Source organism: Nicotiana tabacum, chromosome 23 (genome assembly GCF_000715075.1).
Source record: "Nicotiana tabacum cultivar K326 chromosome 23, ASM71507v2, whole genome shotgun sequence".
Lineage (NCBI taxonomy): Eukaryota > Viridiplantae > Streptophyta > Magnoliopsida > Solanales > Solanaceae > Nicotiana > Nicotiana tabacum.
In genome coordinates, this window is record NC_134102.1 from 142,721,655 (window position 1) to 142,726,323 (window position 4,669).

Below are 4,669 nucleotides of genomic sequence, written 5' to 3' on the forward strand. Positions count from 1 at the left end.
CCGTAGTGGAATTAAGCTTGAAATGGCGAAACTCAAAATTTTGGAAAGTTTGACCGGGGGGTTGACTTTTTGATATCGGGGTCGAAATGCGATTTCAAGAGTTGGAACAGCTCCGTTATGTTATTTGGGACTTGCCTGCAAAATTTGACGTCATTTCCGGGTTGGTTTGATAGGTTTCGGCATGAGTTTTAGAAGTTGGAAGTTTTTGAAGTTCATAAGTTCGATTTGTGGTGCGATTTGTATTTTCGGCGTAATTTGATGTTATTTGAAACCTCGAGCGAGTCTGTGATATGTTATGGGACTGGTTAGCATGATTGGATGGGGTACCAAGGGGTTCGGGTGTGTTTCGGAGTGGTTTCGGATCAAATTGGAGTTGTTTGGACTGCTGTTGCTGAAGTCTGGTTTCCTTCTTCGCGAACACGAAGGGAGTCCCGCATTCGCGAAGAGGAGTTTGAGGGGCTGATGATTTGTCCTTCGCGAACGCGAAGCTGTGAACGTGAACGCGAAGAAGGAACAGGGCAAGCCTTCGCGAACGCGGCCCAGGCAACGCGAACGCGAAGAAGAAAAGGAATATAGGGGCCTGGGGTCGTTTGGCCTTCGCGAACGCGAAGGAGTTGGTCAGCTGGTCATCGCGAACACGACGAGGCCTTCGCGAACACGAAGAGGAAATGATAGGGCAGAAGCAGCTGGCCTTCATGAATGCGACGCTCCTCACGCGAACGCGAAGAAGGATTAGAGGCAGCTGGATTTTGGCCTTCGCGAACGCGAAGCAATGGCCGCGAACGCGAAGAAGGCCTATCTGGGCAGAATTAAAAGTCCTAAAAACGGAGGTTTGACTTCATAACTCAAAATCTAATTTGGAGCTCGGTAGAAGGCAATTTTTGGAGAGATTCTTGCGTGGGTATTTGGGGTAAGTGATTCTCATCCAATTTTGATTAATTTTCATGATTATGTATTTGAATCTATCCTTTAATTCGGATTTAATGGAAGAAAAGTTAAGATTTTTGTAAAATCTTCCAAAAATGAAAATTTAAGATTTGGAGGTCAATTTGTTATTGAAATTCGATAAAATTGGTATGGTTGAACTCGTATCGGAATGGGTGTTCGAATTTCATGAAAATTATGTCGGGCTCCTAGAGGCGGGTCCCGCATTGACTTTTGTTGACTTTTTGGAATAAATTTTAAGTCGACGTATTATTATCCGGAATTATTTCCGATGAATTTTAATGAAGTTATACAATTAATATGGATAGACTTGAACGGCCCGGAAGTCAATTCAAGCAAGAAGGCGATTTTTGGAATATCGGCATAACTTCAAAGAAGTAAGTATCTTGCTTAACCTCGAGTGGGGGAAATTCCCCTTAGGCATTGAGTCTTATGTGCAACTTGGGTAATTGAAAACCATGTATGCGAGGTGGCGAGTACGTACTTGATTTATATGTGCAAATTTTATTGAGTTAAAGTCTTGAGCATATTGTGTAGTAAATTGGATAATTGTTGGCATATATTTAATCATCTACTTGTCGTGCCTAAACCTTTGTTGTTGACTCTGTTGTTATATGACAATGTGAGGTGATTGTTATCTGAATATTTATGAAATTTCGTGAATTTGCTGGCTTGATAACTATTGGAATTTAATTTCATTTTGGATTTTTTCCTCTGCAAATAATTAATTAAATGAGCTTAAGAAGAGGTGTTTATATAATTATTGAAAATTTAATTTTTTATGAAGACTTTGCTTTATGTTGAGTAATTTCTATCTCTATTGATTATTTTTGGGTGTTGTACACATCGTGTGGAGCATTTGGTTATTTGCTGTGAAATTTATTGACTTGGTTGTAGCTTTGAAATTTGGTTGTGGCCATTGGGCAAATTGTGATATGAATTGATTTTTGGTTATGTTGTTGTGATAATCTCCCGTGTAAATTGTTGTGTTGTGTGAGTTATTATTTTGGGGAGATAAGGGTGGCATTTTACCGTTGATATTATGTGGTTATAAGGGTGGCATTTTACTGTTGTGTTTGTTAGCTATTGATATTGTCTGGGCGGAGTGATAAGGGTGGCTATAGGAGCGATAAGGGTGGCAATAGGACCGATAAGGGTGGCTATTGATATTGTCTGGGCGGAGCAATAAGGGTGGCTATAGGAGCGATAAGGGTGGCAATAGGAGCGATAAGGGTGGCTATTGTCAGGGACGATATGTGATGACATGGGGTTGTGGTGTTGACAATTTTCATGTGATGTTGTGATTTTTTTGTATTTATTTTTATATCTTGTGCAACTTGTCTTGTTGTTAGTAAATTGATAATAATCTGATTTATATTGAAATTTGGGAGCATGTGGCTATTGGCAGGCGGTTTATAAAATAAAATGTGGGCACGAGGTACCGTGAATTGTGATATGAAATGGGGATATTAGCACGTGAATTGTCCGTGCCGTTGTGATGTGAAATGAGGGCACGAGGTGCCGGAAAAATATGATGATTTAATTATGGGCACGAGGTGCCGTAGAAATATGAAAATGGGCCGAGACGCGTATTTTGATGATTTTGAAATAAGGTGTCACATGGTGACTTTTCAATTGAAAGAATTATATTCAAAAATATTTATTTGGAAGGATTTTTACTTAGAAAGTATTATATAAAAGAATTGTATTTTGAAAAATATTTATTTGAGGAAATTGTATTTGAAAAGATTTATTGAAAGAATTATATTTGAAAAATAATTATTTGAGAAAATTATATTTGAAAGAGAGTTATCTGGAAGAACTATGTGAAAGACATTTATTTGAAGGGCTTGATTTAATTGGGTGTAATTATGTTTATTAATTGTTGAATGATATTAATGGTATTCTTGTTGTCTGTTGTGCATATCACTGGTTGTTTTATCCTGCCTTTATTATTATTATTATTATTATTATTATTTATTATTATTATTATTATTATTATTATTATTATTATTATTATTATTATTATTATTATTATTATTTGTTTCCTATTATTTTGTATATTATATTGCACAGGTTACTAGACTAGTGAGTGTCTTGACTGTACCTCATCTCTACTCCATTGAGGTTAGTCTTGATACTTACTAGGCACCGCTGTGGTGTGCTCACTCTATACTTCTGCACATTTTTATGCAGAGCCAGGTATTGAAGATAATGGACTTGAGCAGAGTTAAAGCGGGATCGTAAGGATTCAAGGTAGGGCTGCTTGGTCGTCGCAGTTCCTTGGAGTCCTTTCATTTCATTGTACTGTTAACTTCTAATCAAACAGTATTGTATATTCGGTTCTCGTGATTATTCTATGTATTCAGTTAGAGTTCGTGACTCAGTACTACCGGTCTTGGGAATTTCCGCAGTTATATTTTTTTTTTATATAAAAAAAATGGCTTCAAAATGTAATAGAAATCGGCTTACCTAGTCTTAGAGACTAGGTGCCATCACGACGCCTGTGGTGGGATTTTGGGTCGTGACAAATCTCGTCACATTCGACGAAGGCATAATACTGTTAGACAACTACTCTATCACAACTGACTATGTAAAGTCAAAAGATAATGTATTAGATCCGCTTACAAAAGGCCTACCTAGAGAAGCGGTTGAGAAGTCATCAAAGGGAATGAGACTATGGCTGAGGACAAGTCACTGTGGCGGTAACTCTACCTAGAAGACTGGAGATCCCAAGATCTAGGTTCAAGGAGATCAAACAAAGTCATTAATGACGGTTCAACATTGTCAAATAAAATTTCTTTTTGGTCCATTCTCGTGATGAGACAATGTTCAGTACCAAGGATAAAGCGTTAAGGCTTTTTAATGGTTTCTAAATTTGATACGGGGTATATCAAATAGTGTATCTACGGAATAACACGCTTAGGAATCACCTATGTAAGTGTGAAGTGTAAGCCGCTTCAAGGAGAATTCTGTAAGGCTAGTTCTCTACGCATTTATGAACTAGGTGATGTTCATGGCTGAAACGAATACAACAATGAGAACCAAAGACGGTTAAGGGTTGATTATGTGACTTATGGTTGTCTAGGTATACACCAAAGTTCGACGGTTCAAAAATATCAAATCTACCGATTGACCGAGTATATCCGCCATAAGTTCACTACGGAAAGTTCAAAGGGAAACCCACTTGTCCAGATGCGATTAATCCTTAATTGCGAATCACACAGTATTTTCATGCATGTTTTTCCACATATGTCCATTCCCCATTCATGTGGGGGATTGTTGCGTTTTTATTAGAGGGTGTGAATGAGAAATGGAAGAGGCACCTCTTGGGTGTGAATGAAAAATGGAAGAGGCACCTCTTGGATTACACCTCTTCATCTCACCCTTTCATTGGGGTGTGAATGGAAAATGAAAGAGGCACCTCTTGGATTGCACCTCTTCATCTCACCCTTTCATTGTCTATAAATAGAGAGGTTTAGCCTCATTTTCTACCACTGAAAAATCTAAAATCTCTCTAATCAATTTTCTGCATACTGCATTGGTTTTTCAAAAGCAAAACGTAAGCATTTTGTGTGATTTGCTACGCCATTTGAGTTCGCCGAAATTCTGCGATTTGAAGTGCCGCTATCACAGAATAGTTATTCCGTTCTATCTTGGGAGGAATTAATCCGCAACCTTGGGCATTGTGAGGGGATTAAATTCCTTAAGTAAACACAAGAAA